The following is a 14,093-nucleotide window of genomic DNA, read 5'->3' on the forward strand; positions in this document are numbered from 1 at the left end:
TGAAAAAATAAACAAAATATAAAATATACAAACTGGGTCGTCAATGTGCAATATAGGCAATATTAAGGGCAGTGTGAGACGAGGAGAGCCGTGGTCCCGTGGTTAGCGTGAACAGCTGCGGAACTAGAGGTCTTTGGTTCAAATCTTCCCTCGACCGAAAATTTTAACTTTTTATTTTCAGTTTATGTGACAAACCCTTATGTTTTCATCCCTTTTTTTGGAGTGATTATTACATCCACAAGTAAACCTAAATCGGGCAAGGTAGAAGAATCTTTTTACCCATTCGCCAAGTGTACTAGTTAGGTGGGTCGACAACATATTCCTGTCATGTGACGCACATGCTGTCACCAGTGTCGTATAGAATATATCAGACGTGTTTTCCTGTGGAGGAATCGGTTGACCTATGACCTTGCGATCAAATGTTTTCGGTTCCCATTGGAGAGACACGTCCTTTCGTCAACTAATCGCACGGTTTTGCGGTGCTGTCGCAAAACACAGACACTAAACTTATTACAGTGAACAGAGACGTCAATGAACGAACGGACGGATCATAACTTTGCGAAAATAAAGAAAGCAAAATTGTCAGCCGAGGGCAGATTCGAACTAAAGACCTCTCGTTCCCCAGCTGTTCACGCTAACCACGGGACCACGGCACTCCTCGGCTGACATCGCCCTTAATTTGCCTATCTTAGGCATGGACGACCCAGTTTGTATATTTTGCTTATTTTTTCATAGTTCCACACAACTTCTTCCTGTTTTCTCGATTGATCTGTGTTCAGTTTTTCAAGGCCTATCCACTGTGCCAACTTATAACTAAATCTGAGGGGGGTGCGATGGGGATGTTCCCTTGTTAGAAATCAGGAAAGGGGGACTCCTTTATTTGTTAGAGAGGGGCAAAAAAATGGTTCAAATGGCTCTGAGCACTATGGGACTTAACTTCTGAGGTCATCAGTCCCCTACAACTTAGAACTACTTAAACCTAACTAACCGAAGGACATCACACACATCCATGCCCGAGGCAGGATTCGAACCTGCGACCGTAGCGGTCCCGTGGTTCCAGACTATAGTGCCTAGAACCGCTCGGCCACACAGGCCGGCTTAGAGAGGGGCAACAAAATAGAAGTACGAACGCTACATGGAACTGAAGCCATTACGAAAAATATAATACAAGATCGCATATTACTGCTGTGGTAAAATGAATACGGCACTTCAGAAACAGGCAACAGAACAGAGGTATCTGTTCTTTCGGACACGTCCGAAAGAACATCGGTGACCATGCAGCTCGTCAGAATGAAATTACAGTGGAATGAATACCCTTAACTGCATACAGGCGTTGATGTAAGTCAACGGTGACAGTTGAAAATGTGTACCCCTACTGGGACTGGTACCCGGGATCTTCTGCTTACATGGCAGACACTAACCATCTGAGCCACCGAGGACACGGAGAATAGTGCGACTGCAGGAACTTATCTGTGGCACGCTTTCCGTGAGGCCTACATTCTCAACTCATTGTCCCGCACTATATTCATAGTGCCCCTGCCCATTATACTCATTACTCGCGGCTGTACTGCCGATTCCCGTAAGAGTTCATGCACTGTTTGTGCATCCGCGCGCGCGCGCGCACACACACACACACACACACACACACACACACACACACACACACACACACACACACACAGATACATTAATTGATTGGTCATAGCCCTCACGCTACGTCTGCACAAAATCAAAAGACAGATGAATCATAGTTTCTCCAGTAGCAGCGTGAACACTCCAGAGGGGCACATTATGGGACCGTTTGCTCTGTGAAGAAGTAGGGAGTAACGACCGTCAGACATTAAGGATGTTGGATCACAAAGCACCAACCAAGAGCATTTTGAACGATACTGCAACCGCAGTACCCACAAAGTCCGAGGAACACTCCCTGAGTCATTGAAACACACGTCAGCAAGCTGCCATCCTGGTGAGGCAACTTACTCAACAGTTAGAGTGAAGACAACTGGGTCCAGTGACAACTGAATGAAACGGTTTTTCAAAAATTTAAATTGCGTTGCTGTAAGTGATAAAGAATTCATAGATTCTAAGACGCTACACTGAATCGGGGAATCGCTTAACCCAGTGGAAATGCTGTGTTGATGTGCTGCGCTACACCCAAGGAATATGAGGGCCAATCCGGTAGAGGAAACAACCATCTACAATTCAGATGCACCCTGACAAGTGAACAAAAACTGAGTAGAATGAGTGGTATTAAAGGTAGTGTTAGTAGTTGGGTCATTGGTGAAGTCGTTTTTATTGTAGTTTTGTAATGGTAGAAAGTAATTGCAGTTTTAGCAATTTTGTAATACATTAATATTTTTAACAGGTACCAGGAATAAATAATCAGTATACACATTCATTAGTGTTCAAAAATATTTTAGTTGTATGGCCTGTCTTAGCTTCTTAGATAATAGGCACAGTAATTGTGAACAAAAAGTAAAGAAAGAATAATCTCTGTCTATAAAAAGACATGTCCTCAATTCACTCTGACTGAGCATCACCCCTATGGGATAGGGGGTGCAATAGTGAACGGGGTTTTAAATATAAATCGTTATGAAGGATCTACTAAAGTTTTCGATGGCGTTGAGTCGCAGTCATTCAATACATTTTAAAAGAGTAAACTACCATTTGACTGTGTATTATTATATTTATCTTTGTACATCCGAAATCTACGTAGTACAAAAGATAAATATAATATTACACAGTTAAATGGCGGTTTAATCTTTTTAAAACTACTAAAACATTTTTCTAGGTACATCTATGAAAACTGGTATTTGACTTCTCGGTTACAAGTAAAAAATTACGTGTTTCACTGTTTTAACGAATTCAGTCCCCAAGGGGGTGAAAAGAGGATAAAATGTTTTATGAAAGTATTTCATTATGAAAGCATTTTCAAAGCTAACTCTTAAGAAATTCTGTATTTGGCTTCTCTGTTAGAAATTAATAAACATACATGTTTCCCGTAAGGGAGTGAAATGGGGGATGCAAATTTTTAAGAAAATATTCCGTTATATTAAAACTTTTAAGGCTATGAAAATTCGTATTTCACTTCCCAGTTGGATATAAAGAAATGTGAGTTAGGGGATGAAATTTTCTGTTGAAATATCACCCCAAGAACGCAAAAGGCGTGATTAACAAAAAATCTTGGACACAGTCTACTAGAATCGCGTTTTGGTGGGAAGCACATTCGGAAACGACCTTTCTCTGCGGACTTAATTAGCGTGGAAAGTTTAGAAGGTGTTAACAACGTAAAAATACGATTGAAGGAATCCAAAATAAATATGTGTAGACTATACGGTCTACGCGAGCGAAGCGGCGGGCGCTAAGTTAGCGAACAAATAATCCTAGCTGTGCTCGTCGATAACAAAACGAATCGCAAATTCTTATATAGCAACCATTATACGTAGCGCTAGTAGTAGTCGGAAGTTGCATAACTTCTATACTTCCATACCTGTTGCATGTCCGCCCCGGTAGCTGAGTGGTCAGCGTGACAGACTGTCAATCCTAATGGCCCGGGTTCGATTCCCGGCTGGGTCGGAAATTTTCTCCGCTCAGGGACTGGGTGTTGTGTTGTCCTAATAATCATCATTTCATCCCCATCGACGCGCAGGTCGCCGAAGTGGCGTCAAATCGAAAGACCTGCACCAGGCGAACGGTCTACCCGACGGGAGGCCCTAGCCACACGACATTTCCATTTTACCTGTTGCATGGAGGGCTTAATTATAATGAAAGTACTAATATTAATGAATAAATGCAATAATTTTAGTAGCTGTGTGACCGGTTACGAACTCTCGTAAGCGGTTGCCCTGACTAGTATTAGCACGCAATCTGACTGCATAAAATAAAGAATGACAAGGAATTTCCATTAACACAATTGATTATTTAAGTCCCCTGCAACTATAAAAGCTACGAAACAAAGCACAAGTGTGTGGTAGTTTGACTCAACGTACATGTATCTGGCTCGATTATTTCCCAATACGACAAATATTTTAAACACCATTTACAATGAACTAATTGAAAACCAGAATACGATAATTACACAGAGAAACCAGAATTACAAGTCTAATAAATGAACACGAGCCAGATGCTTTGTGACTGTACCTGTGAGCAAGAGGGATTGTCATTAAAGAAAACTGTAATACCTTTTTACCTCATTATATATTGACGAAAATATTCCATTACATCAGCATCATAAATCAAAAGCCCATCTCCTTTCTCAAATATATTCTGACAATTGCAACTTCTTCCATCTATACATTACACCAACAGAACAGCGTCTTCTCTCTCGCCCAACAGAACAACTGCCTTCGACATCCTCTGAACTACTACTGCCCAGTGGAGGCGGCGGAATAATAATCTTTGGCGCAATCTCTGGCGCTGTGACTCAGTGTAGCCACCTTTCACTGTTATAGTTTGAAACTTCCGCTTTTAGTCTCACGGTGTAGTAAATTATATGGAGGCACATGGGTAACGACAGTACCCTACAACCAATGATAACGGCTATGTACACCTACGTACATATTTCACAGGACACTACACATCTCCCTTTGGAGGAGAATCTCTTAGGTACAACATAAAACCCATCTCTACCGTGAAAATTGAAATGTAGCTTCTCAGTATTTTGATGTAAGGTAACCATGGTTTTCAGTGGCTCGTTACAGAATAGTAATTTGATTTCCATTTCTGCGATTTCCCCACGAACATTTATCTTTGTGAAAATATTTTCGCAATTCTGAAAACTGCCTATAGCATGTAAGAGCATCGATTGCCATGCGAGTGCATGCTGTATGCATGTCGGCATGTTTGGCCGTTTGGGAAGTGAATGCATATTTCTAAGATTTCAGCTATATAACTCCTTGAATTTAGACATTTGTAATGCATATTACATCGTTTTTGTGGCGTCATTACATGCACTGCAATAACTCAGATGACTGAACCTCTTACCGAAGTTCTTTTTATACGAACTGCGCCAAGAGGGCAGTACGTGAGTAATTTCACAGTGAGCTCAAGCTCCCTAGTTCGGCTATGTAGATGTCGGTAGAAAATATATTTCAGTATGAAATGGAGCTACTGTTTTTAAGCGATACTTCCTCGTATATGATGAAGGTCGGGAAAGTAATAAAAAGATTTCATCCTAACCTAAAGCACCTTTATTGTTTAGTCCCTGAGCTACATCATTAAGCTGAAACGTTACGTCTCAAATTTTAAAATGTGAATACGCCGATATCCCCCATAAACAAGTCAAACACACCCACAAAATACAAAGGTTTGATAATTCTGACAGCATTAAGTCACATGCTGACTGGTTTCCAGCTACGGGTATTTTTTAAACTGCCTGTTCGTGTTGCCACGTTTAGAGATATACTGCCATATTTAACTTTGCTACAACAACCTATTTTAACCAGTTGGAGTGTAGTCTTTTAGAAGAAAATTGAAATCATATAGAACTGAAGTTTCATAACATATATTTTTATTGATTTGGTGACTCATTGCACATCTATATTGTTATGGTACTGCATGAATGCATGCAAGTTTTACGATTTGATAGTGCATGAACATCCGGACCACAGAAATCACGCTGAAAAGCACCGCTCTCTTTTATACAGAGTATTCGCAAATTAGCGTTACAAACTTCTAGGACTTGTAGTGGGAAGTGAGTAGATAACATTTTGAACCGGAATTCATGTCACAGCCGTTTGAAAACATGTTGATAATGCGACTACTTTTACAAGTATTAGGCGCTACACAGTACATCACTGGTTTTACAGTTCCACTTATTAATAACCAAAGAACCAAGCGATATTGCTCATGTACTCGCTCACGGGTTCTCTTCAACGTGATGCAGTACGGCCTCTTCCAATTCGGGTGTGCCGGCCGGAGTGGCCGAGCGGTTCTAGGCGCTACAGTCTGGAACCGCGCGACTGCTACGGTCGCAGGTTCGAATCCTGCCTCGGGCATGGATGTGTGTGGTGTCCTTAGGTTAGTTAGGTTTAAGTAGTTCTACGTTCTAGGGGATTGATGACCTCAGAAGTTAAGTCCCATAGTGCTCAGAGCCATTTGAACCAATTCGGGTGTGCGGCGTCTCGTAGCAGTTCCACAGTCGCGCTAGCTGACGGTGAATGTACCCATTTTTCGAAGCTATTGCGTGATATTGACGAGGAGGTTATGCTGTGGAGTCGGATGTTGTGAATAACGATCTTGATAAAGGCGACGAGCAACTCTTCCTCTGCCGTGAGCTTCGGTATACCCAAGGACCATGCCGGTGTACTGTGCAAATTTGTACTCAACCATGCTGCTCTAACAATCACAAACACGTGAATGAGGCTCGAACCAGGTCAGAGAGGTGGGGCAGACGTCAAATGACATCAGCCTATCCGACGTGAGCACATGCCCCCCCCCCCCCTATCCGCTATGACTACCCTGTTGCATGCCTACCTACCAAACACGTTTTCAAACGGCTGTACCACGGAAACGATTCGTTTCCGGACATGGGTTCCAATTCTGAATATTATGTACTCACTCTTCTCTACAAGTCCTAAAAGCTAGTAACGGCAATTTCCGAAAACCCTGTGTTGTGCACTAGCCTTCCTGCGCGAGTCGTTTGTTTTTCAAAGCTTCGCGTAGCTGGCGCGTTCGACTGTCCAGCACGTTGCTCCAGCGCGCCTTACCTTTTTTGCCGCCTTGAGTCTCGATTGCTACACGTACTTTGATGTGCGGGAGCCCATTATAGAGCTGACCTCCCAAATTCTGTTCAGAACCGCATGTTTGGACGAGAGAGGAGAACTCTGGTGCTGTTTTTCTCTATTGTGTAGACGGAGGCGGCTTTCCGTGATTTTCACAAAGTGCTTGATATTGAAAGATCTCTATGTAACCCATTTCATGAGGTTTCTACCAAGTTTATTCAGTTCTCATGTCTTAAGCACCTCACATTTTCGGTGCATTTAATAAACCATGTAGAGAGTAAGAGTGAGCAACTTGGTGTGCCTTTATCAACGACAATTCATTCGCAGATTAAAACTGTGTGCCGGACCGACACTCGAACTCAGGACCTTTGCCTTTCGTGGGCAAGTGCTCTACCAACTGAGCTACCCAAGCACAACTCATGCTCCGTCCTCACAGCCTTACTTCTGCCAGTATCTTGTCTCCTACCTTCCAAACTTTACAGAAGCTCTCCTGCGAACCCTGCAGAACTAGCACTCCTGAAAGAAAGGATATTGCGGAGACATGGCATTAACCTGCCAGGAAGTTTCATATCAGCGCACACTCCGCTGAAGAGTGACAATCTCATTCGGGAAACATCCCCCAGGCTGTGGCTAAGCCATGTCTCCGCAATATCCTTTCTTTCAGGAGCGCTAGTTCTGCAGGGTTTGCAGGAGAGCTTCTGTAAAGTGTGGAAAGTAGGAGACAAGACACTGGCAGAAGTAAAGCTGTGAGGACGGGGTGTGAGTCGTGCCTGGGTAGCTCAGTTGGTAGAGCACTTGCCCGCGAAAGGCAAAGGTCCCGAGTTCGAGTCTCGGTCCGGCACACAGTTTTAATTTGCTAGGAAGTTTCATGCCAGCGCACACTCCGCTGCAGAATGAAAATCTCATTCCGGACAATTCATTCATTCGCGCAGTTTGCCTGTAATGGTAGGCTACTAGTTACAGTGACTAGTACTGCAGTAAGAGGGTGTCTGAGTACACGTCCGCAGGGTACACAGAAAAGTTCTTAATTCACGGTGGAGCTCGATGTAATGGAAGAGAAGCTCCAATGTCTGTACCTCGAGTACTTTCCAAACCTTGCGACTCCATCTCATACCATATTTGTCAAAGTAGAACAACGGCTGCGGGAAAGTGGGAAATTCAAAAAATATAGAGCGAACTGTGGTGTCCCACGAAGGCAACGCACTGTCGTATTGGAAGAGAAAGTGCTTCATCAAGTTCGAGAGAACACATCTACGAGTACTCGAACGATTGCATGTCACCTGCACCTGTCTCATTCATCTGTCTGGCGTGTTCTGCATGAACAGCAACTCCGTCCGTGGCCGAGCGGTTCTAGGCGCTACGGTCTGGATCCGCACGACCGCTACGGTCGGGCATGGATGTGTGTGATGTCCTTATGTTAGTTAAGTTTAAGTAGTTCTAAGTTCTAGGGGACTGATGACCTCAGAAGTTAAGTCCCATAGTGCTCAGAGCCATTTGAACCATTTGAACTCCGCCCTGTTACCATCAGAAGGTACACGCCATGGTCTGAGCGGATTTTGCGCCGCATGTCAATTTCTGTACTTAGTTTTTACACCGTTTTGTTAATATTCCTCAGTTGCCAAGGGGAACCTTCTGCCCGACGAAGAGCATTTCAACCTCGTAGGCGTTCTGGACGTTCGAAAAGGCCACATTTTGGATCAAGAAAACCCCAAAGCCATGTGTACATGAAGATTCCGGCACACCTGCGGTATCAATGTCTGGACAGGTATCTGCGATGGTAGTGTTATTGGGTAGTGCCAGGTACTTGATATTACTGCAACAAGTCCTGACAGAGTTTTTGGAAGAAGTGCCATCGGACATTCGGCACGAACTGTGGTTCCAGCATGATGGGGCGGCAGTACATTTTGCAGTTTGCATCCGAAACCATCTGAACGTAGGTACGGATATAGGTGGATCGCTCGATGAGGACCACACGCTTGGCCACCAATATCCGCAGTTTAACCCCCCTCGACTTTTCCTGGTGGGAACACCTGAAGATCCTTGTTCACGATATCTCTATCCACTAGGGGGAAGATATGCTGGCACGGAGCATGGCTGCGGCAGAAGCGATTAACTATACACTCGTGTTGGGCAGAGTTCATGCGGACTTACTGTTTAGATGCACTGTGCGCACCGAACTAGGTGGTCGTCATATCGAAGAGCTGTTGTAATATCACACTAAATAAGAGTGTAACATGGAAACAAATCGTTTCTGGACATGGTTTCCTATGTAAAACTTCATCTTGCAAGTCCCCCTACAACTACTATAATCGTGTAACGTGAATTGTGGATATTATTAGGAATCTGTGCTTTTCATACCTGCCACAATTTTATTTGTCATGTGTTGATGTTGCATTACGATGATACTTCCCCATTCCTTCCCTCTTTGAGTGACAGAGTGTGTGAATGTGTCTGTGTTTTGTGCTTCTGTAGTGTTGGCTTTGGTCTCATTTCTGTCTGCTCGTGGGGCATCCAGCCAACTTCGGATCGTCTTTAAGGTCAAGCAAAGATATTTGCGTTCCTTTGCTCAGGACTTTATTGTGGTAGGCTACTAATGCACAGGAAACGGTCTCTCTGACTGTTTCTGATAAATGGGTGGACCCCGATTGAAATGGGTGCTGAAAGGGATACCGTTCGGATGGGGCTCGTATGAAGGCGGTAAGAACACGTCTCTAGCAGCTTTAGTGTGCTGTTGAGATTGTGCAAGTTTCAGCCTAACTGAAGTTATAATCTTTTTCTGGTGGAGCTTCAAGCTTTTATATCGTGGTGTGTAAGTCATTTAGTATAGGGAATATTAGGATTCTCATTACTATTAGCTTTTTGTAGGGAATTTGCTTTGTTGAGCCGCATCTTGGAATGTGGATGCGTGTTGGATAATCTATGCTTGCTCTCGTCTAGTACTAGTAGTGTGAATGAGCATGTGCGTGTGTTATTTATGTTACAATTTCTTCGATTTCGTCACTTTCATGTTTATTCTATAGTTTTCTGTTTACTGCATGTGGGTATCTTTGTGAGTTTCACGTGTTCGCTTATGAAGCGCATAGCCTTCAACCATCTGATTTCCTTCTCTTCTACTTAACTTCCGCTATTAGCCTTTGCGTGAAAGAATCTTGAGACAGCTATATAATTTTAATGATGATCCACAGAGTTCCTTTGTGTAACGTGAACCACGTGCTTGGTAGGCGGATGAGCTTTCTGGCGTCTCATTTCTCAGTCTCTTTATCTGCCGTTAGGATTTCGGTTCATTGCATTTGCAAGTTTAATTAATTTTGGCTTGCATCCGTTTTAATCAGTTGTAATTTCCGTGTTCTTTCGTCGTGTAAATGACTTCTGTAGCTCTGCAACTGTTGTGGCTAATGCACGCTTTATCCCTTGATATGTTTCTATATCCCATGTTTCCTTACGTTTTTGATTTGCTGTCGGTAATGTTAACGTTTTATAACTGTGGAATTTTCGCGACTTTCTATATGACAATCTGGTCAGCCACGTGATTCCCTAATGGTCCGTTCGTTTGAAACCTGCACAGCGGTCCGTTTGAATCACTATTCTAATCGAAATTCTAGCTGGCGCTGTGCCTTCTTATTCAGTTGCAATCTGTAAATTTTATATGTTCCACTATTGATGCGTTTGGCTGTGGAAGTGTGTCCTCCTTGCCTATTGTCTTCTTATTGTGCAGATGTCCTTCTCGATCTTTTCCCCTAGCTGTATTGTTCTAGTTTTAATGTCGAAGTGCATGTGTAATCCTATTCATTCCGCTATTCTCAGTTTGCTAACTGTTTACTGTCCACGAGCTATATGGTCAGATATTTCGTATTAATTGTGTTACTCATGTATAATGAAGCACGCACCAGCAGCTGAGTCTGATTGTTAATGTTCTTGCGTCTCGTGAATTTACCTCAGAAATAAAATGTTCAGTCTACATTGAGTTGAATGTGAGTTGTAGTATCAGAAACAGCCCCACTTTTGCTGAATTACGTGTGTACATCCTAAGGCTGTTCCTATGCGGAGGTTATATCAGGCCTTTCATTCTTTTTGTTAAGCTACCCACATGCTGATTAATGTGCATTACTGTTTAACTATGCATTGCAGTCTCATACACCTCCAATTGCGCACTATATTGTATTACCGTCTGGCCACTTTACGTAACTTAAGTAACTTAATATAACCACATTTTCTATGCAATAAAGCTTCCGAAATGCAACAACCTTTAACCTGCCTTCTGTGGTAATGTACGTGTAAATACCCTTCAGTTTTACACTCGAAACCCAGTCATATTTCATTGATATCCTTCAATATAACTGAATGAAATTACTGCCTGCTCTGCCGGCCGCGGTGGTCTAGCGGTTCTAGGCGCTCACTCCGGAACCGCGCGACTGCTACGGTCGCAGGTTCGAATCCTGCCTCGGGCATGGATGTGTGTGATGTCCTTAGGTTAGTTAGGTTTAAGTAGTTCTAAGTTCTAGGGGACTGATGACCACAGATGTTAAGTCCCATAGTGCTCAGAGCCATTTGAACCATTTTGAACTGCCTGCTCTAGGCTATATCCAAAAATTTCATTTGCGTTCCAGTTACGTATCTCGCATTTCACGTATATTTTCGCTTCATACAAATTCGGAATAGCTTCTCGTGTGGTACGTTGTTAGCTACGTAGTGGAAATTCACTTTACTTTTCTGATCCTTTCGAATCCACGTGTACATCTGGGTGATAGTATCCATTTACAATTAATCCAACCGAGTATATCAGTGGCTTGCAGAGAATCTGGTTACTATCTAAATTAAATTATCCTCCTCGTCCTCCACACTACTCACTATACTTGCCATTCCACAACTCTCTTCGACCACCCACCCACCCACCTCCTCTCTCTCTCTCTCTCTCTCTCTCTCTCTCTCTCTCTCTCTCTCTCTCTCTCTCACACACACACACACACACACACACACACACACACACACACACACAAGCTAAACACCTCAAACGTAAGTAAACATGAAACAAAGCAACTGAACATCTCATAGCTACAACAACACGTGAAAAGCCGGCAGGAACCTTGTACTTTGCTGAAAAAGTAACACAAAATGTGCTCGTAATAGTAATGCATGGCATCATCGAAAGAAATAAGTGCCTTAAAGCGTCACAAACACGAGAAGCAAGACTACAACATCAAAAAACCCCAAGTAACAGACTAAATAACGTGATATGTAGCGAATCTCAGTCGGAAGCGGACGGTAATAGAAAAACAAAACTTTTCCTTGTTTGCAGACGACCAGCTGTAGAACGTATGGCAGATATAAAGCTTACCAGCATACACAACTAATATCATGATGTCAGATAAGCAAACAAATATATATCCGCAATATTATTAAATTTAATTAAAATCATAATATTTAAGCAAAGTATACAAACAAATACATATCCGTATTAATATCAAATTTAATATAAGAGCAAATTCCTTAGCAAAGTGTGAATCCCTCAACTCAGAGACATATCCTTAATCCAATGTAAAACTTTTCACATCTTTTGTAAATATAAAACAATGAACAAAACATCAGTATCTGTAACGTACGTAAATGAGCACATCTCATCCACTTCCTGTGTCTTCATATAACGTGAATATTAGAACATTTTAACATATGTAAGTGATAAATTGGTGCAAACTGCGTAAACATTCGCATGGAGTCAGGAGCAGAAGACATTTTCTCTGACACGGAAACATCATCAACTTCTGATATTTTAAGGAGGTAAAAACACACTTGGAAGGTATCGGCTCCTGCAATCGAACCCGCGCGAAAATTTGTGCATAGTACATCTACATCTACATTTATACTCCGCAAGCCACCAAACGGTGTGTGGCGAAGGGCACTTTACGCGCCACTGTCATTACCTCCATTTTCTGTTCCAGTCGCGTATGGTTCGCGGGAAGAACGACTGTCTGAAAGCCTCCGTGCGCGCTCGAATCTCTCTAATTTTACATTCGTGATCTCCTCGGGAGGTATAAGTAGGGGGAAGCAACATATTCGATACCTCATCCAGAAACGCACCCTCTCGAAACCTGGCGAGCAAGCTACGCCGCGATGCAGAGCGCCTCTCTTGCAGAGACAATTAATTTTATATGATCATTCCACTTCAAATCGTTCCGCACGCATACTCCCAGATATTTTACAGAAGTAACTGCTACCAGTGTTTGTTCCGCTATCATGTAATCATACAATAAAGGATCTTTCTTTCTATGTATTCGCAATACATTACATTTGTCTATGTTAAGGGTCAGTTGCCACTCCCTGCACCAAGTGCCTATCCGCTGCAGATCTTCCTGCATTTCGCTACAATTTTCTAATGCTGCAACTTCTCTGTATACTACAACATCATCCGCGAAAAGCCGCATGGAACTTCCGACACTATCTACTAGGTCATTTATATATATTGTGAAAAGTAATGGTCCATAACACTTACCTGTGACACGCCAGAGGTTACTTTAACTTCTATAGACGTCTCTCCATTGATAACAACATGCTGTGTTCTGTTTGCTGGTCTGATATTCCGTAGGCTCTTACTTTGTTTATCAGGCGACAATGCGGAACTGTATCGAACGCCTTCCGGAAGTCAAGGAAAATAGCATCTACCTGGGAGCCTGTATCTAATATTTTCTGGGTCTCATGAACAAATAAAGCGAGTTGGGTCTCACACGATCGCTGTTTCGGAAATCCATGTTGATTCCTACAGAGTAGATTCTGGGTTTCCAAAAACGACATGATACTCGAGCAAAAAACATGTTCTAAAATTCTACAACAGATCGATGGCAGAGATATAGTATGCATTTATAACGTTCTAAGGGTACAACTTTTAAACTACGGACACATCGGTTGTTTGTTACTCGATCCACACCACTGCAGCCACTTAATGCACAACCAAAGGGGTACCGTACTACCCGACCACAATATTGCACTTAGCTTCCCATGATCGTTATCGCCGGCCTGTGTTACAGAGCGGTTCTAGGCGCTTTAGTCTGAAACCGCGCGACCGCTATGGTCGCAGGTTCGAATCCTGCCTCGGGCATGGATGTGTGTGATGTCCTTAGGTTAGTTGGTTTAAGTAGTTCTAAGTTCTAGGGGACTGATGACCTCAGAAGTCCCATAGTGCTCAGAGCCATTTGAAGCATTTTGATCGTTATCACAAACACGCGGTGTAACAGTAAACAAGTTGCATGGGGGCTTAACTTAATTAAATATGATTGAAAATATTTAGTTTTTAGTAGCTGTATGTCCGATTACGCTGTGTCTCGTAATCGGTTGGCCCTGACTAGTATTATTACGCTATCTGACTGCAAAGAACAACAA

General features: G+C 42.8%; 1 non-coding gene across 1 annotated transcript; it reads left to right on the top strand.

The window, feature by feature from the left end:
* Positions 1-7,490: 7,490 nt before the first annotated feature.
* Positions 7,491-7,565, top strand: Trnas-cga (transfer RNA serine (anticodon CGA)). Its single transcript has one exon. It is a non-coding gene; the product is annotated as a tRNA-Ser (tRNA).
* Positions 7,566-14,093: the final 6,528 nt, after the last annotated feature.

The sequence above is a fragment of the Schistocerca serialis genome, chromosome 7, assembly GCF_023864345.2.
Source record: "Schistocerca serialis cubense isolate TAMUIC-IGC-003099 chromosome 7, iqSchSeri2.2, whole genome shotgun sequence".
NCBI classification, from domain to species: domain Eukaryota; kingdom Metazoa; phylum Arthropoda; class Insecta; order Orthoptera; family Acrididae; genus Schistocerca; species Schistocerca serialis.